Source organism: Bos javanicus, chromosome 6 (genome assembly GCF_032452875.1).
Source record: "Bos javanicus breed banteng chromosome 6, ARS-OSU_banteng_1.0, whole genome shotgun sequence".
NCBI classification, from domain to species: domain Eukaryota; kingdom Metazoa; phylum Chordata; class Mammalia; order Artiodactyla; family Bovidae; genus Bos; species Bos javanicus.
Window position 1 is genome coordinate 24,785,307 of NC_083873.1, and position 20,459 is coordinate 24,805,765.

At 41.3% G+C, this 20,459-nt stretch overlaps 1 long non-coding RNA gene across 1 annotated transcript in view; it reads right to left on the bottom strand.

Moving 5' to 3' along the window:
• Positions 1 to 17,792, bottom strand: part of LOC133249322 (uncharacterized) — a 53,622-nt gene extending 35,830 nt beyond the window's left edge. Inside the window, exons 1-2 of the long non-coding RNA XR_009736910.1 lie at positions 17,326 to 17,792; positions 14,254 to 14,469 (exon numbers count right to left, since the gene is read on the bottom strand). This is a non-coding gene — a long non-coding RNA (uncharacterized LOC133249322). The remainder of the gene's footprint in view (positions 1 to 14,253; positions 14,470 to 17,325) is intronic.
• Positions 17,793 to 20,459: the final 2,667 nt, after the last annotated feature.

Genomic DNA, 20,459 nt, shown 5'->3' on the forward strand with positions numbered 1-20,459 from the left:
TAGAGGGCATAGACCCGTAGCAAGTATTTGATGACATTGGGTGGCTACTGGATTGGGATACTGGCTCTGCCAGTTGTTACTAACTCTGTCATCTTTGTAAAGTTACTTAATCTGCCTTTGCTTCAGTTTCTTCATCTATGAAATGAGGAAAACAATAGTGTCTGGAATCTAAAAAGCACAGCAAACTAGTGAATATAACTAAAAAGAAGTTGTTGCGCATATAGAGAATGAATGGATGCGTACCGGGGGGAGGATGGAGAAGGGCAACACAGGGGTGAGGTAGTGGGGGACACAAACTACTAGCAGGAAGGATGTATTGTACAACATGGGAAATATGCCAATATGCTGTAATAACTAAATGACAGTAACGTGTAAAAATTGTATTAATTTTTTTAAATTTTTTAAATAAATAAATGGGGAAAACAGAGAATGTCCAACTCAACCCAGTTTTATATCGCAAGAGCTAGATGAGATTCACTTCAACCTATATAAAAATACTGCTGCTGCTGCTGCTAAGTCGCTTCAGTTGTGCCCAACTCTTAGCAACTCCATGGACTGCAGCCTACCAGGCTCCTCCGTCCATGGGATTTTCCAGACAAGAGTACTGGAATATGTTGCCATTGCCTTCTGCAATATAAAAATACAGAGCTCCATAAAGACTAGCAGGAAGTAGGCTTGGCAGTGGGTCTTTTCATTTCTACTCAACTAAGTTCCTCCTAAGCTAGGTCCTAGCAAAGTACTAGATGCTGAAGACACCAAGGGGCACTGAGAATAAAACATAGCATTGGTCTCAGAGACCGGAGCATGCAGGAAAAATGACCCTGTAAACAAAATGAACAAAGTGATGACTCCAATGAGGGAGGCAAACAAAGGTTGTAGAGGTGGGTGGGCTGGGCTGGGCTGGAGGCACTTATGAACTCCATCTGGAGTGGGTGGGAGGTTTGTTGAGGAGGGCTTCCTGATCTCATCTGCTCTGACCCACAGACTGGTCTTGTGGTCAGGCACACTTCCAAGAGATCAGGAGAGCTCTGAAACTAATCTAGGGTTTTGGATCTTTTAGAGGTACACCTTAACTGACCTTGACACACTCAAACCTCAAAGAAACTCAAACCCCATGTGTTATCTTACAACTTGTAAGTAGACCCTAAGCCTGCCTGTGCTTCTCGGAAGTCATCTAAATTGGAGATCTAGAGCCAGAATAAACCACTAGGTTTTCTTGGAACGTCCATTGCCCTTGCGATCACTTTTTATCTGCCTGCAGAAATGCATACCTCATTCAAGGCCCAGCCCAAGTCTCCTCTCCGCCAAGGATCCTTCCAGCCCCCGCTGCTAATCACACCCTGCCCAGGATGCATTTTCTTTAAAGTCACAAAACCCATCACATTTTTCTCTTACTAATTATTTATGTTGTCACATTTTACTTACTTCTCACAATGTAGACCCCTATAATAGAGCTATGTTCTTTTTAAAAAATGTTTTACTCTGTTTCATTTTCCTTTTGCATAGAGTAGCTCTACTCATTTTACACTTATATTTTGAAGAAGAAAAAAAAAGACCCTAAAATGAAATGAAGGCAGTATTTAAAATGGAACAGATTTAGTTCTTAGAAGAAAGGACAAAGGTGGACGGGATACAGGTACATCTCCAGAGTGCAATTATATACCTAGGGAAGGACTTCTCATGTGCCATGTCAAGTGGCCTGACGGTCCCTGTGCTCCAAACTCTATGTGGAAGGGGTAAACAGAGCTGCTGGAGGCAATGGGTCAGGCATAGGGACAAGATGCATCAAGATGGCAAGTTATAGGAGCAAATGGCCACATCCCAACAGGACAATGGATATCTCAAAACTGCCTAATTAAGGGATGTATACAGGTGACCTTAAACAGACAGTTGGACACTGAAAACCCTGAATAGACTGAGATCAAGTTACAAGACCTTCATGGAGTGGAATCTAGAGATTAAAATTAGTGGCTGTGTAAAAATGGAAAGCTTTATGGTTGTACACCTTAGCTTGTGACCTGACATTCATATCTACTTTGCTTGTTTCACAACCAGTTCTTAGATGCCAGAAGTGCTTTTCCATCATCTGAGCTGTTCCTGAACCCCCTTTTTCCAATTTAAATTCATGTACTTTTGTTAAGCTTCAGTATCACTGCAAAGATTTTTTTTTTTAAGGGAAAATCAAATCACTACAAATTTTGCTTTTATTATTTTGAACCTGTGTCCTGCTGTGAAGTGGCCTCCATTTGATAAGCTGCAAAAAAGATTAAAAGGACAGCAATTATGATGCTTCTCAGATGCAGGAACTGAGCTGGGGCCCCAGCGACTAGAAATCTGTGCGTCCTGGTGCTGGCGGAGCTTTTAGCGGTTCTGCCTGGAGTCCCTCTTTGAAGTGTGGCCAAGTGGAACTTTGAATCGCAAACACTATCCGCTCCACACTTCTCAACAAGACTGAGAAACATACTTTTGTTTGATGGCATTTCATCTAAGTTGGCTTTTAGCTTTCAAACAAGAGAGATTACTCAAGCTTCAAAGCTAGTTGTTTCTTGGCAAAGGGTAACACAATTCTTGGAGGAAGGGAATGATGAAAATTCAGTTTCCCTCATTCCCTTCTAGGGTCCCCTTTTTAGGTTACTTTCACCAATTAGCTCCTCAAGATCCTCGCTGACAGCAATTTATAGATGAAAATCCAAACCAAATGAGCCCCAGCTGTGGGGCAAAGGCTTCCAGGGTAAAGGAGGGAACAGATTAGAATCTGGCTCAAAGAATACACTAAGTGTGGGAATTTAGCTCAGGAACCCCGAGGAGATTTGGGCTCCAGAGAATAAGTTCTGAGTCAGTCCAGCTATTTCCCATCTCTATGCGATCAGTCGCTCAGTCGTGGCTGACTGTATGCAACCCCATGGACTGTAGCCTGCCAGGCTCCTCTGTCATGGAATTTTTCAGGCAAGAATACAGGAGTGGGTTGCCATTTCCTACTCTAGGTCCCATCTTTACACTTTTATTTATTAAGTACTACATGGCCCCATCCTGGACACTGGCTTCACTTTCCACGTGATACATTGAGTCACCTTGGCCTTGAAGACTGAGTGTGTGTTTAAGATTTTAAGGCCCACTTCTGGGTCTGTTTCTACCAACCTCCCACCATCTGGATGGGTACACTACAATTTTGTCCTCATAAAAAGGAGATGGAGAATGTTACAGGCAGAACTTGGAAGGAAAATTCACATAAATAGAACAATAAATAATAATAAATGAAAAGTGCTTTCAGAGTGTGTCCTAGGCAAGGTTATGGGAAGAACAGATTTTTAATAGATAGAATGTTGTACACTACATGCTTTTCAAAATGACTGGTTAACCCCGTGATAGCCAGCTTTTTGGTCAAGAGAGAAAAATCATGTTCTTCACATGAATTTGATAGTACTTAATTCTCATAGAAATAATATTGTGCCCAGGGCATCTGAGAGCAGACCTGAATAATCTCCCTAAACAGCAAAGGGGCCAGAAGGTAACTGCAGTACCTACAAAACATTAGGAGAAGGGAGAGTTAGGAAAAAAAATAAATGCAATCCTTATACCCTGTCTGTATAAGTCTACTTGGGCTTCCATAGCACAATACCACAGACTGAGTGGCTTAAACAACTGAAACTTTTTTCTTACAACTGTGAAAACCCAAACATCTAAAGGCTTGGTTTCTTCTGGGGCCGCTTTCCTTAACTAGCAGAGGAACCCCTTCTCCCTGGGCCCTCTCTTAGGCTTTTGTCTGTACTCACATTGCTGGTATCTCTTTGTATCAGAATCTCCTTTTCCTATAAGGACACCAATCAGATTGAATTGGGGCCACTCTGAAGACCCAACTTTAACTTAATCATGCCCTTAAAGGCCTTATCTCCAAGTACAGTCACATTCCAAGGTAAGGGGGAGTCATGTAGGGGAACACAATTTGGCTCATGAAGTGAAGTGAAAGTTCTTCAGTCGTGTCTGACTCTTTGTGACCCCATAGACTATATAGTCCATGGAATTCTCCAGGCCAGAATACTGGAGTGAGTAGCCTTTCCCTTCTCCAGGGGATCTTCCCAACCCAGGGATCAAACCCAGGTCTCCCACATTGCAGGCAGATTCTTTACCAGCTGAGCCACAGGAGAAGCCCAAGAATACTGGAGTGGGTAGCCTATCCCTTCTCCAGGGGATCTTCCCGACCCAGGAATCAAACCAGAGTCTCCTGCATTGCAGGCTGATTCTTTACCAACTGAGCTATTAGCAAAGCCCTGGCTCATAATACACTAATATTTAATATTGCTGAACATTATAGGAGAAATCTGTATGTTTGAGTCTTGAAAGAAAGTGGGACACACAGGTAACAACATTCATTTAATGAATAACTATAATTTTATTGATGTTATTAAATGTATTTTCCCTTGTTTACCACAGAGTGTACTCTTATTCACCACCCTCCCCCAACACACTGAAATCTGTGTCTCCCAATTAGCAGACTCTGTCTCCCTCTGGTGAAAGTTCTCTGATGTCTCTTCTTATAAGGACACTAATCCTATCAGATCAGGGCCTCACCCTATGACATCAATTAACTTCGCTTCCTTAGAAGCCCTCTCTCCAAAGAGAACAATGCTGGGAGGGGGTTAGGGCTTCAACATGTGAACTTGGGGAGGACACAAACATTCAATTAGTAAGAAATGCCTTCTAAGCAAGAGAGATTTTTTTTTTTCTTCAGAGATACAAGAAAAAATAGAGAGGTGGATTGCACCTTGGCAAGGCCCAGAGTTGCTGCACAACTGAGTACAGTTCCTGGGACACAGGAGGAGCTCCATGAATTTTATTGAGTGAAAGGATAGTGAATTATTCTATTACCTTTAGGTTGAGGTCTCATACAAATATATGAGGTCTCATACAAAAATAGATGCTTCTAGGACAGTTTATGGGTAATATCCTCTCTCAGGGAAGGATAGGTAAGCTGATTCTCTTCAAAATAGGCTGCCTAAGAGTTCATTGAGGAAGTCACCTGTGATTATATGAATATGCAATTATATAGAAATATGTAAGATGTACATGCATGCATGCTAAGTCATGTCCAACTCTTTGTGACCCCTTGAATCGTAGCCCACCAGGCTCCTCTGTCCATGAAATTCTCCAAGCAAGAATACTGGAGTGGGTTGCCATTTCCTATTCCAAGGGACCTTCCCAGACCAGGGATTGAACCCGCGTCTCCTGTGTCTCCTGCATTAGCAGGCAGATTCTTTACCACTCAGCCAGCTAGGAAGACTCCTTGTAAGATGCATACTAGGTGCTAATATGAAGTATCTGGAGAAAAAGTGAATGGACAGCGTGAATGGAAGAGGAGGGATGAGGAAAGAAAAGAGTCAAGCAAACTAGCAAAAGCAAGATGACACTAAAATCTGTATGATAAGATTTCATATATGTGTTTATAGAAAAGAACATATTAAAATTTAAATGACAAGGACCATTTACCTAGAAGTATATGAACATTTCTTTCCACATATAAGTCACAAAATAAACAGAGGTAAAATATCACTGTGATGGAGATGATCAAATCTTCAATTGGAAATAGCAAACCTGACTGCAAGACAGAATTAATCAAAGATAGTTTGTGAGTTCATATAAAGGGCTCCTCAAAAGCCTACATGGACTTATCTAACAAAACTATGCCAAACTGGTCTCACTTTCTCTTTTGGTCAAAATGCTAGACTGGAAAATCAACAGAATCCTATAGGCATAGTACATTTGATTTTCAGCAAAAGAGCTGAAAAATTATTCAGTAACAATTTTGTGGGTAAGATTAAGAAATAGCTAGCTTAAACCTATATATCCAGAGTATTAAATACATCCTGTAATTATGGAAATATAGGTTTGTAATAGTTTGGTATAGATTTTCTCAAGAACTCTGTCCAGGACATTCTACCAACACCTTAACAACTTTTTTTTAATTGTCGGATTTCCAAAGATGAAAAGTTGGGACTGTTCACTAAGATATGAATTATGATATTGATAGGTTAGGATAACGACTCTAAACTGAAAAGAGAAATTTAATAAAAAAAAATATGAAAGTCATTCACATAGGTTAAAAGAATAGAGTTAAGCAGATTTTGTTGAAGTATGTTTTGTGTGAAAGAATAAACAAAAGTAACTCGTGGGTTTGGTTGACAGCAGGCTCATTCTGAGTCATGTGTCATTCAACCCTGGGGAGTTAAAGATCTTTTTGACTACACTGCTGAATGTGTAGGCTCAGACAAGATAATGACCCATGATATTAATGGGATGCTGGTTGAGTGTATCTGAAATATTGTGTTTCATTTTGGGCATCATATGTTTAAAAGAGATTCTGACAAACTGAAATGCATGTAAAGCAGAAAATCAAAGTAGTAGAGATTCTGGAAGTCACAGCCCGTGGAGAATGGTGAAGGAATGAGGCTTTCAGTGCTGTGTGGTAATTTTCATCAGTCAAACCCACCTCTACAACACAAGACAAAGCCTGCCGGCTTAGGCTTGTCTTGGTCCTCATCCTGCTGTTCACCTTCCCTCCTCCACTTTCTGATTTTCCCAGCTTCTGACCTCATGGGAGCCCTTGTTCTTGGGAAAGGAAACTGTTTATGCGCTCATTAATTTAACATTTTTGATCATCTACTATATGCCAAGCAACTTTTCTAAGAATTTCAAGCATCAGTGAACCAAACAGACAATAATCTGAGCCCTGTGTGGGGCTAATGTTCTAGAAAGTGACAGACAATAAACAACAGTTATCATAAGTGAGCAAATTATAAGGTAAACTGAAAGTTGATAAATTCTATGGAAAGAAAAGAAGGAATAGAACAGTGTAAAGGGATTAAGGGTACTGAGAATAAGGCGGAAGCAGCTACACTCCTAAGTGGTGTTGTCAGGGGGTTGGGGGCTCATTGAGAAAGTGGCATTTGAATAAATCTTGAAGGCGTGAAGGAGATAGCCACAGGGATACACAGGGGAAAAAAACTGTTTCAGTGCCAAAGCTCTAAGGACAGTTTGCCTAGAAGGGAATAAGACAAGGAGGGGTAGCAGGAAATAAGCTAGGAAGGTAATGGTGCAGGTAAAGACTTTAGGTTTTCGTCTAATTAAAATGGGAACCCATTGGAGGGTTTTGAGCAGAGGAGCAACATGATCTGACTTATATTTCTAAAGGAGTTCTCTAGCTGCCTTGTGAAGGACAGATTCTAGAGGAAAAACATAGGAGCTGAGATACCAGTTAAAAGTCTATTGCAATCTTCCAGGTGAGTAATGATTCGGTTACATCAGCATTATGGCAATGTCACGGGAGAGAAGGTAGGGCAAACAATACATCTTGCATGTTTAGATGTGAGACGAACAAAAGAAAGGAGTTTAGATTAATTAGGGTTTTCAGCCTGAGTACCTTGAAGGATGAAGCTGCCGTGGACCGAATTAGAGTGGGAGAGAGGTGCAGCTTTTAGGAGAAAGATCAAAAGTTCAGTTTTTGGATACACAAAGGTGGAGATGTCTATTAGAACTTCACATGGAGATTTCAAGTAGAAAGTTTAATATAGGAGAGATGAATGTCACATATAAATGCAAAGGTCTTTGAAAGGTAGATGGCATTTTAAGTCATGAGCCTAAGTTAGAGCATCAAGGAAGTAAGCATAGACAGAGAAGAGGATCAAGATTGAACTCTGGGGCTCTCTGATTGTGGGAGGTCAAGGACAAGAGAAAAAAGCAAAAAAGCAGGAAAGGAGAGTCTAGCATGTTAGAAAAACTACTAGGAGGGTGTGGTGCCTTAGAAGCCAAGTGAAGAAGATGGTTCAGGCAGATGAGTGTGATCAACTGTATCAACTGCTCCTGACAGGTTAAAATGAGAATCCATCCTGGACATTAGCACCACAAAGGCATTAATGACCTTGACAAGAGCAGTTTCAGTAGTGTGGCCTGGGAAAGTCAAATTGGAGTGGGTCGAAAAAGAAATAGGGAAAAGGGAATTTAAAATGCTTGCTACAAAGGCTGCTGCTGCTGCTAAGTCACTTCAGTCGTGTCCGACTCTGTGTGACCCCATAGACGGCAGCCCACCAGGCTCCCCCATCCCTGGGATTCTCCAGGCAAGAACACTGGAGTGGGTTGCCGTTTCCTTCTCCAATGCATGAAAATGAAAAGTGAAAGTGAAGTTGCTCAGTCGTGTCCGACTCCTAGCAACCCCATGGACTGCAGCCTACCAGGCTCCTCCGTCCATGGGATTTTCCAGGCAAGAGTACTGGAGTGGGTTGCCATTGTCTTCTCCATGCTACAAAGGGGCAGTAGCTAAAATAAGAAGTGAAGTCAAGGGGGGATTATTTTCAAAGATGTGGGCAATAACAGAAAGTGTGATTGCTGCTAAGAATCAGGAGACAGTAAAAACTTGATCACAGTGAGAATTAGCAGTGATTTCCTTTGCTAGATAGTTGACGGGATCTCGTAAAAAAGTGGAGAAATTACTTTTAATTTCGGGCACAGAAGTGTATCTATGGAAGAGGTGGGGAGGCAGCCCATGACAGTACAGATGCTCTTCATGGTTAGATGGGTCGTGGGAGTCTGAGAAAGTTCTCTTTTGATTATTTCAATTTTCCTCAGACAGCTTTGCTTTATTGCTCGACCATGACACAAATCTGTCACCCTGAATGCTGTTAGCATCACCAGGAAACACCTTCACTCAGCAGCTCATCTGCAAACTTAAGACCTCCCTGGGAACCCTGTGGGGCAACATCCTTGCCCAGTCCACCCCGGCCACCACAAGAGGGACCCAGAACACACACACAGCCGAGAACAGAGGAGACACAGCCGGAGAATCTTGAGCTGCATTTTAGTATTTGTGGCACTGCTATTTTCTGCAATTATAACAAAACAGATTAACTGTGGAAAGCCCCAACTATGAAGTTAAAAACTACATTGCTCAAACTCTCCTTTCTTTCTGTGACAATTTGGGCAAGTTAACCTATTCAGTACTCTTTTTTCATCTGTGGATAGTAGGAGTCTACACTTCCCTCTGTCCGTTCTGGCTTCCCAAATGTGGAGATTTGAGCTCCTCTTCTAGTCCATTAGATGTCCAAAGATACGCAGGGCCTGGGTATTGCAAGGATGCATGCTCATGGGGGAAACTCATGAGGTCTCAAATCATCGGCAAAGAGCAGATCTCCTCCAATAGTGAAGCAGCCAGACACAGTCACTCAGGGCTCCTGCTTCCAGCTCCCATATTGGATGTTCTCACCATAGCCCATTTCCTAGGCCTTGGCTCCAGCTACTTCCTAGCCCAACAGCAATTCTTGAACGGTTTCAGGAGGGGCACACCCATTTGATATCTGAACCAAAGCCCCTTCATTTTTCTCTTCCTCATCTCCCTTAGTTTCCCTGGTTTAATTTAAGCACAAGAGTGGTACATCCCTCCACCACTACCCACAAATTTGCCATATGGTCCCTACTGTGCTGCCAGGGCAGAGAAGCAGAGCAGTGACAACTAAGCAAATCACAAAGCTAGAGATTCCACTCTCCTCACCAAGACCTGCCCTGATGCTTCTCCTTGTCCATCTTGATTCAGATATGTGAATTATTCGCTTTCTTCTGAAAGTTTTTTAAAATTAATTAATTTATTTTAATTGGAGGCTAATTACTTTACAATATTGTGGTGGTTTTTGCCATACATTGACATGAATCAGCCATGGGTATACATGTGTCCCCCATCTCGAACCCCTCCTCCCACCTCACTCCCCATCCCATCCTTCTGGGCTGTCCCAGTGCACTGGCTTTGAGTGCCCTGTTTCGTAATTTGAACTTGGACTGGTGATCTGTTTCACATATGGTAATATACATGTTTCAATGCTATTCTAGTGTGAATTATAATGGAACATTTTGAATCTGCTTAGAGCTAAGTCATCTGAGTACTCCCAATCAATAATTAAAATGCAAGAATGTTAATCACAGGTCCTGGTTTTCTCTCTGCTCAACCCACATCAAAATGGTATTCAGCTATTCTTTACATATACAGAGTGGAGAAGCAAAGTCACTGATCACTAAAGTAGTATGATTAAAAGGAGATCTCAAGGCGTCTCAAAAAATACCTCCTCTGTTTTCCTGAACATTGTTTTGTTAATGAGAGCTATATGGGTTAAGGCTTTATAGCTCCAGAAAAGTGTTAGTTGCTCAGTCGTGTCCGACTCTTTGCAACCCCGTGGACTCCACTGTCCATGGGGACTCTTCAGGCAAGAATATTGGAGTGGATTGCCCTCCTGTATTGCAGGCAGACTCTTTATCATCTGAGCCACCAGGGAAGCCCATATCTCCAGAAGGTCTGTATTAACAGGAAAATGCACAACCCTGGAATAAAGTCCATTTCATTAACCAATCAAATAAAAACTTTCAAAGGGTTGGAAAAGAAAGGTCAGAAACATGAAATGAAATATGGGTTGTACAGTGGGCACGTGAGGATGCTGGGCTCCTGATAAGGGTTGTATCTCGAGGACCTGGAAACACGAGGCTCCCAAAATTAACTCTATAATTCCAATTCACTGTGCAATAAGAGAGGATGCTTCACTGATGGTGATTATGATGATGATAATAAGATAGCTTGAGCACAGAAAATAGAATCTCAAACAACTTTCTCTGGTGTAAACTACAGAATCCCCAAAGAACTAGCCTTAATTACTTGCTAAGTGCCTGAAAGAGAACTATGTAGTAAACTCTCCATATCTAAGGCCCTAAACTTTTATTTACAGTGAACACCAAGTGACAGAATGATTAGGCTGAGAAATGAAAGGAAATCATTATTTATTATTTTGGATGAAATCACTTTGGTTGGTGCTGCTTTCAGAAGAAGGCAGATTCAATCTTCTCAGCAGCTTGCTTCACCCTTTCTCTCCCTGGGCAATCTCATCCATCCCTGTGACTTCTCTCAAGCACTCTGTAATTCCTGCAGCCACCAGCAGGTTGGTGGTGGACCATTGGGTGAGATTTCTCTGCCATGATGTCCCAGGACCCTAACATACTGAAGTGTGAAGCCAGAGGAAAAGAAATAGATGGTGGTCTGACCTATTCTTAAGAAATGTAGCATAACACCAACCTATTTGATCCATCCAGCAAAACTTCAAAACTAAAGGATGCATTGCCTGCAAACTCTGAAGGGAGTGGAGAAGGGCATGTTCAAAAAGCTAAGCCTTTCACTTGTGAAAATCTGCTAGTTTGCCCTGAAACATGAAAACTGAGAAGGAAGATTAATGTGTCATAATCAATTGAAGAATATTTTTACCTAAAAATACAACCAATACCTAAGCAAAGAATATAGTAAACTCATTTCTAACTGGTAGGCACAGCAAAGACACAGCAATTAAAGTTTAAAATTACAAATTTCCAATATAAGTCAAGAATTTTTTTTTCAAGTAAGTGCTATTGTTATTTCTAGTTTTCATTCTCACACTGAAGAAAACTTCAAACTTCCACATTTTACAAACTTCAAACATTCATTATGAATGTTTATAAATTTTTGGCCTTATAACTGTGTACTATTTTCTTTTCTCCAAAACTTAACTGCTTTGGAATAATGGGCATAGGCATTTAACCACTTATTTGCAGTTAACTGGGCTTCCCAGGTGGCACTAATGGCATAGAACCCACCTGCCAATGCAGGAGACTGAGACACAGGTTCAGTCCCTGGGTTGGAAAGACTCCCTGGAGGAGGGCATGGAAACCTACGCTGGAGCATGCACTAATTTGCCTCCTTACACTCTTGTTGTCTCTGCAAGCACCACACACAGCTCCTTACCAGCCAGCTATGGCAGCATTTGCTACTTAGATGTCTGACATTCCTCCCAACAGGTTTATTTTTCCCAATCCCCCAACTCCCTTTTCCCTAAGTTCCTCTTTCAGTTCTAGCCATTATCCCTAGATAATATTGTCCAAATTGCATCCTTATACAAGGATGATGCCCAGATATGTAAATCACACCAGGATTCCTACTGTCCAAACCCTCACCACCAACTGCCTGTGAACTACTCCCACTAGACAAGCCCATCCCAAGTTCAGTAAGCTCTGGTGGGAATTTATCCTCTCCATCTCAAAAGATGTTCTTGTGTGATACCTATTTCCAAAATACTCTCTCAAAATCTTTATATCATCTTTAAATCTCTTCTTCTTGTCCATGGTAAATACATTTTCATGCCCATTAATTTTTTTCCTTCTCAATCAGTCTTCATAATCCTCCAACTTTTCATTTACATGAACCCTACCCATATTCAGACTCTTGCTTCTCAACTATAATCATAGTCTAACTGATTTCCCGCCCCCCTCTACGTGTCCCTTTCTGAATGACCTTTCCCTCCAATCTCAAAATTAATTTCCTTTCTCACTCTTACTAAACTTCCCATGCATAAAATTAAAATCTACCCTTTGTCATCTAGCATACCTTGGCTCCAGTCTTTTATTCTAGGTTATTCTCCTACCACAATCCCACATCCTTGTCACTTGTTGAAATAATAACTACATCTGTATTAGCCAGAAAGGACAAAATTATGTTACGGTAACAATCCTAAAACCTCACCAGCTTTCAACAAGGGTTTAGGTCTTGCTTATGATTCCAGTCTTTGGGGCAGACTGCATCTTACTCCATGCTGTCTTTATTTAAATAAGTAAGTGTTAGTCACTCAGTCATGTCCAGCTCTTTGTGATCCCATGGACTATAGCCTGCCAGGATCCTCTGTCCATGGAATTCTCCAGGCCAGAATACTGGAGTGGGTTGCCATTCCATTCTCCAGGGGATCTTCCCAACCCAGGGATCAAACCCAGGTCTCCTGCATTTCAGGCAAATTCTTTACCATCTGGGCTTCCCTTATAGCTCAGCTGGTAAAGATTCCACCTGCAAAGTAAGAGACCTGCGTTCAATCCCTGGGTTGGGAAGATCCCCTGAAGAAGGGAAAGGCTACCCACTCCAGTATTCTGGCCTGGAGAATTCCAGAGAATTCCAAGGATTGAAAATCTGTGGGGTTGCATAGTCAGACAGGACTTTCACTTTCACTTTTCTTTACCATCTGAGCCACCAGGGAAGCCCTGTCTTTATTTAAGGTTCTGGATAAAGGAGCCCTGCCTGGAACTTGACAGTCTTAGGACAGAGGGAAAAGAGGGATGGCTCTTTAAATTTCTCCCCATATTTCATTGGTCAAGGCAAGTCCAATGGCTGTGCCTGGTATTAATGGGACAAGAATTATAATTCTCCCACATGGAAGGTCCCAACAGAGAGTGTCAGCAAATATTTTGGACAAATAACACAATCTACCACACCATCATTAAAGTACAACATAAATTCCACCATGTTTTCAGTGTTTTTCTTCTTCTAGGCCACAGTATCTCAACAGCACCACTATTAACAATTTGGGCCAGATAATTCTTAGTTGTGGGATTTGTTTGATCATTGTAGAATGTTTAGCAGCATGCCTAGCCTCAACCTACTCCAAAAGTAAAAGTGTTAGTTGCTCAGTCATGTCCAACTCTTTGCAGCCTGCCAGGCTCCTGTCCATGGGTTTAGCCAGGCAAGAATACTGGTGTGGGTAGTGATTCCCTTCTCCAGGGCATCTTCCTGCATTGCACACAGAATCTTCACTGTTTGAGCTGCCAGAGAAGGGAAAGCCCCAACCTACTCCTAACCTAGCTCCAAACATGTTCACCCACCATGCCAATCAAAAATGGCTCCAGACCTTCAGAAAAGTTCCCTGGAGGGGTGAAATCACCAGCAGTCAGTGACCACTGGTCTAGTCTATGAGTCCCTAAGGAATAGGAACTGTATCTTAGCTGTGACTTAGCATCCTCATGGCACTAACTCCTATGGTACATGTTTAATCATTGTCATCAAAATAGAATTACAATTTCAGGACAAGATTTTCTTTATTAAAAAATCAAAAGCAATATTTGTCTCTCAGGTTTCTTTAGGGAAAAAACATAAATTTTAGAGACAGGAAGGCCAAAGCTTCTGGCTTCAACACTCCATAAGATTCTGGGAATGCTGCTTAACTTCAGTTTCTTCATCTTCAAAATGGGCACAGCAGCATTCCCCTTGCAGCTTTGTGATGACGAGTGGCTGCAAATTGCTTGGTGTTGGGTGTCTGCTCAGTAAATGGCAGCTATCATCATCATCACCGTCAGCACAGCATCCCTTCCTCCATAACACCCTTGAATATGAGATGTTTAAAAACCTATTTGCCCTCTTGCATAGAAATGCCAAATGTTACTCACAGAAAGAGAACAGCATGGTCCCACGAAATACCGCCTATGTTTGTTTCTCCATAAATAAGACTTGTTGTCAAGAAACTTGAGCTCAGTGCTCGTGGCTCTGCCACGAAACACATAAGCTTGGATATGAGCAACAGGTTTTTTTGCAGCACTTTCCTGGATGTCAGCAGAATCTCACAAATCAGGCAAGAAAAGTCCAAAACATATGCCCTCAGCAACCTGCCAAAAAACCAATAAAAGGAACTGTGAGTAGAGCCAAAATCAAGGAGGCAGGCAGCAGTGGGGCTGCAAACTCCAATACATTCACATGGAAATGCATTTCCTTTCAGTAAAAACCATTCCAACTGATGAAAAGAACCTTCATGCAGCTACCTATCATATAGGCAGGAGCTTCAAAATGACAAATGTCCTGCATTTTTTAAAAAAATACAACCATTTGGAACAAGATATGTTGACAACTAGTGGTTTTGTGGCTAGTAAGTATAACTCAGCATGGAAGAACTGGCCTTTTATAATGAAGTAACATATTGTGATGTTATCAAGACTTAGGCATTTTTATATCAAGTGAAAAATATCTCTTGTTTTCTGGTTAAGAAATGAACGCATGGCATGGCAATCAACACAAGTTTAAAATACAGAAAAAAAAAAAAAATAGCAGAGGTCTCAGTTTATAAAAGATAGGCTGTGTGTTCTTTTTTCAGAAGACTATGATCCCCTGGCTGGCCAAACGAAATGTAGAGAGTTTGCGGCTTTGTGTGTTAGATTTTTTTTTTTTTTTTTTTTTAACAATTGTGAGACTTTCAAGCTGGTAGGATTTCAACCGAAGGCCCTGGAGACTTAAACGCTTGAATTCCCGGCATTAGGAGCAAACGCTGCAGCAGCATCAACAGGGAAAGCTCCTGTTCCATCAGAGCTGGGATTTCAAACCAGAGGCTGTTGTGATTCAGCCTGTTTCTTCAGTGAAGCTGGGGTCAGCCGGCTTCAAAGATTAAGCTTGTTTGACCCTGCACATCAACACTCAGAACCACGCTGCCTTGGCCACGGGGTCGCAGCGTCCTAGTCCCTGCTGGCTGTAAGAGGATCCTAGCCGGCCGCTCCACCTCGCCCAGCGCCGCATCTCCTCCTCCGCCCCGGGGTACCAGACTGCGCTGTAGTAACCAAAGGACTTTTCGGCAACAAACTGGCTCCACTCAAAACTGTGTTTCCTTCACTTGCAACACTCAACCTTGATGATTTAATGAGCCCCAAAGGGAAGCCTCTGCATAGCTTACTGAATTCTAATTAGATAATTAAACCAGATAGCAAAAATCTTTACTTTTGTAGGGGTGAAACGTAGGCTGATGTTTTATCGTGTGCAACTAACATTCCACAAGCAAAGCATTCCCAAACGTTTTTCAAAATAAATAAACATTCAGTTCCAAACTCAGAAATTAATACTTGCTTTCCTCAAGGTTCTGGGACTGTCATATGATATATTTTTTTAAAGGGTTGAGAAAGAATAAATACAGAGATCTTCATACATGCATGCGTTTAGTCGGTAAATATTTATTTATTCAACACCACTCTGTGCCAGCCACTGTTCTGAGCTCCCAATAGGGAGAAACTTCTAAGGTCTCCTTTAAGTGGGGATTTAAATATAAACTAATGATAACCACAACAAACATTTATGTCCATAATTTAGGCTAAAAATAGAAACATTTCAGCCTTTATTTTTCATGTTCATTTACCTCGACCTCACTATTCCAACATGAGTAACCAGCCACTGACATGTATTGCCTCGTGTACTTTTCCCTTTATATACTTTATGACTCTTCCAACTGTGGATGATTTGCAAAGCAAATGAAAATAATTTCTCAGAAGTAGTTTTGACATAAAAGCAAAAGTGAAGGCCTAACAATATGGCTCTTTCTTCAGTGCTAATGCACTTGCATAAGGAAAGTGGTTTTAACTGAAAGTAAAAATTACTGACAGGACCTCATTGCAATTCTATTCTGGAAGACTTTGAAGGAGAATGAGACAACTTTCAGTTGTCAAAAACTTGGGAGGGAGTAGAACATTGAGACAAAAAAACTTAAGGAAAACATTTTTAAAGAGGGAAAACCTGGTTTATCCTTTTTTCTCCTTTCTTCCATCCACCCTAAAAAAAATACAGAACTTTATTATTCAGTTTTCCATTGCTTTTGTACAAATGTTTAAAAGATTGCTCAAATTACCCTATATGTTTTTAATTTTCCCTTATTTTCTTTCTTTGCAAATCCATGTTGCTTGTTCTTTTGGGGAAGAGGACTAACAACATTTTTGCTGATAAAATAAGTCAGAATTAGATATTACCTTTTTTTCTTCTTTCTTCATTCCTAATTGATTTCTGCAGGAAATTAGTGGACCCTATTGATATTCTCAAAGCAAAATTTTGACCAGTCAGGGCTAACCAAAAGTATCACAGAATAACACTAGGCTGTTCTGCACAGTGGCAGACATGAGGTGGAAACGCAAAACATTCAAGCATCTGAAAATTTCCCAAATAATTGTTTCACATGAACAAATTCTATGAATGATTAGATATGAACTTTTCACTTTTAACCTGAAGGTGTGTTTTTATAACAGTTGTAGGGCTAGAAATAAAATTTTGATGATCCTACAATGACTTCTTGAGTTTTGCTTTCTCCAAAAGGAAGACATAAATGAATTACAGTTGACTGAGACAATGATGTCATAACAGGGACTATTTTGGTGTTTTCCACTGTGGCAGGCTCAAAAGTGGGATCCAAGAACAAACGGGATCAAGTCCCCTTTCTGGGCCGTTCTACCGTGTTTCCTCTTCTCTAAATATCATTAGCCATTTTAGACTCACACACACACACACACACACACCCACACAGCCCTCAGAGATGTGTTTAAGTCAGTTGTCAAGAACAGAAAGAACATTATCTTATTTTATTTAGTGACGATTTCCATTATAGAATTTACCAAACTATCTTTTGAACTGTATATTGGCCTAAATGGGGCAACTTTTGCTTTAGAATATAAACAATAACTCTCCTTTTAAAGTTTAATTTGATTGACATCAAAACTCACTCTAATGATGATGAGAATCCACACCGAGAAGCTCTCCACGGAAGACCCTGTATCCAACTCTCAGGATCTGAGTGTCAGAGAGAACACAACACAGGCCTGAGACAGGCCAGGGCGGAAACTTGAGCCCTGAGTCACAGATCTGCATGCTGAGCAGAGTCGATGTAAGTGATATAGGAAGCCAGGTGCAGTCCGGGAGAAAGGGGTTGATAGAAACAAAACTCAGGAAAGCAGATTTGCAAAGTAGGGTTAAAATTCAGGCCTAGAAGGGAAATGCAGTGAGAATGAGAAACCCAGGCAAAGGCAAATGAGGCAGACACTGTGAACACTGGATAATTAGGCTGCGACAGGAGGCAAACGTCTGAGGGGCAGCAGGAGCTGCATTCAAACTGAGCACCAGAAATGTCTGTTTCAAACTATTTCCAGACCCCACTCACTGATCAGAACACAGCCTCTGGGGTCCTGCCAGTCCAACTCATCAGTGGTTCAAAGAGCAGGCAGGAGTTTAACTGCAGCAGCAGACTCTCAGTGCAGCCCCACAGCCTCCTATCTAAAACCTTTGGGCTATATGTGTTTTGCAGTTTCGAATTTTTCAGATACTAGTAAGCATGAAACAACTCGTATGGATCGCCATAGGAATTATGCTGAGTGAACAAAGCCAATCACCAAAGACCACATAATGTACAATTCTATTTATCTAGCATTCTAGAAATGACAAACTTGTAGAGGTGGAAAACATACAAGTGGTTGCCAAGGGGCTAGGGAGAGGGCTGGTGAGGGAGGTATCTGTGTCTATAATAGGGGAGCGCAACAGACCCTTAGGATGAGCTGTGTTGCATCTGACTGTGGTCGTAGCCACACAAATCTATACATAGTAGAATCGCAAGGAACTGAAGGGAGTGTATGTAAAACTGATGAAATCCAAATAAAGCCCATATGTGCTCAGTCACTCAGTCGTGTCTGATTCTTTGCAGCCCCATGAACTGTAGCCTGCCAAGCTCCTCTGTCCATGGAATTTTCCAAGCAAGAATACTGCAGTGAGGTGCCATTTCCTACTCCAGGGGATCTTCCCCACTTAGGGGTCGAACTCGTGTCTCTTGCATCTCCTGCATTGGCAGGTGGATTCTTTACAACCAAAGCCACCTGGGAAGCCCAATAAAGTCCATGGATTGTATCAAAGTCAGTCTCCTGGTTGTGATGTTGTACTACAGTTACAAATGTGACCATTGGGGGAAATTAGGTGAAGAATATACTACATGTATTCTTTCTTACAACTGCAAACAGATATACAAGTCTCAAAATTAAAAAAAAATTAAAGAAACATTAAGAAAGCAATAAAGTACATATTCAGAACATTAGGTAACACTGCAAACAATGTCAAACACATGAATATTTCTGCAGAAAAGTGTGTGACTATTCACACCAAGTGAAATGCAGGTTATCAATAGACTTCAGTCAGCTGAGGTCAGGTTTTATGACCACATGAGTTTGGTCAGGTATTGCTGCCAAATCAGCCATGAAAACACTTTGGTTTTTCAGAGCTTTTTGGATTTGGAGCTACAGATAAAGAATTATAACTGCAAGTCTCACTCTGGTCTCATGGAGAAAGGCAATGATGGATAACACTGACTGGTCTGTTTTTTATGCCCTGTTTCCCTTCCTCGTTTCATATTCTCTGCTCTGTGCGAGAAGAACTGGGGGGGGGATTGAAAATTTTAATATAATGCTTCAATCACAGAAGGTTTGAGAAAAAGTTATTTTGTTGTATCCATTTGAGAAGGCAGTCAGCAATTCCCAGAATTGAATATGAGGGATGGAGCTATGTGGGAAAGGCAAGATCAGCATGGAATAGAACATTCCTGAACCTGTCCTAGGGTGTCTCCTTAGCACCACTCTGTCATCTGTTTGGTAATGAATTTTCAAAACTTTAGAAGTTCCTAAATTCAAAAATAGCATATATATAATCAATACACATACATGTAGAATTCAACTGTTGCTGCTGAATGGGTATTGAATAAATAGCTAAAGTACCACAGCTCAAGAACTGAGGATCAGATTATTCACTGCCCCTCAATAGGCATCATGATTCTGTCAGTACAACTAGATTGGGATTAAAGCATGTGTCTCAAAAGAGAAAGCAGGGGAAAAAAAGAGGAATGATGGTTTTGGGTGGCTCAAGTCATGAAAATGTGGGGGTTTTACAAGAAAGGGTGTTTGATTCCTGTCCAGCAGCAAAGCGAAATTCATTAGTAGACCTGGTTCTAGGGTGAGGAAGTCAAAATGATGATGGAGAACCATGTGGCAGAAGGATAAGCCTTGAGATGAGGGAGACTAATCAAGATGCTTACGAGACTGCATCTGCCCTTCTTGTGTAGAGAAAGGCTAGCAAGGTTGCTGACTGTACTCCCACGCTCCTGGCAGCCCTGCTAATTACCTAGCACAGCACTCAGTAAGTATGTGTTGAATGAATTAGTCATGGCACACTTTCCCTCTGATGCCAGCCGTGCCCTCAGAATGCCTCTCACACATTCTCCAGGCAGTCACGACCAATGGATCAGAGATGTGATCAGAAACAAACCTGCCATCCTCACGCTGAAGTGAACCCGGGCTCAGCAGCTTGGCTGTTCCTTCTGAACTGCACTATGTATTAATCTCAGTTCTCACTTTTTCCTTAGAAAATGCTTTTTAGGGGGAAAATATCAACAAGGCTAACAGTAAATAAAAGAAGGGAATTTTTCCCTCTTGGCATAAAGAGGGAGTGTGGGTAGTTAATGCCTCAGAACTAAGTATGGTATAGGAAACAGGTTTCCTTCTGTGAGAAAATCCAAAATTTAATTAAAACTTGAGGAATTATGAAAACATCTGCCTTCCCCATATGTGCTTTCCTCCTGTAGAGTCTATGTGTGTGTGTGTGTGTGTGTGCATGTGTTCATGTATGTGTGCATGTGTAGTTTGAGATCAGACTTTCTTTACAATCATAAAGCTCCATTTGCCACTTGTTCTAGATAAATGACAGTCTACTGAAGATGAAGACTGAAGACTCTCTGAGAAGAGAAAAAAGAACCAAGTCACCCATAACATCAGCAATACAGGGAGAATATTCGTTCAATTAACATTTACTAAGTGCCTCATATATG